We start from the raw sequence: 384 nt of genomic DNA, 5'->3' as shown, positions 1-384 counted from the left end.
GGGGACAGGGGGGGACGGACGGACGGACGGATGGGGGGGACAGAGAGGGGGGAAAAGACGGACGGACAGAGAGGGGATGGATGGACAGAGGGACAGAGGGGACACCTGGGGCCATGTGGGGACATTTTGGGACACTTTGGGGACATTATGGGGCATTTTGGGGACATTTTGGGGCATTTTGGGACATTTTGGGCACATTTGGGGACATCTTGGGGACACTTTGGGACATTTTGGGGACATTTGGTGGCCCTTGGTGGCACTTTGGGGCCATTTTGGGGACACTTTGGGGACACCTTCATGGCCCTCGGTGGCCCTCGGTGACACTTTGGGACACTTTGGTGACACTTTGGGACACTTTGTTGGCCCTTGGTGACACTTGGTGGC

This window comes from Corvus brachyrhynchos, unplaced genomic scaffold, assembly GCF_000691975.1.
Source record: "Corvus brachyrhynchos isolate BGI_N302 unplaced genomic scaffold, ASM69197v1 scaffold491, whole genome shotgun sequence".
In the NCBI taxonomy this organism is placed as follows: Eukaryota; Metazoa; Chordata; class Aves; order Passeriformes; family Corvidae; genus Corvus; species Corvus brachyrhynchos.
Note: the sequence above shows the minus strand (reverse complement) of the source record.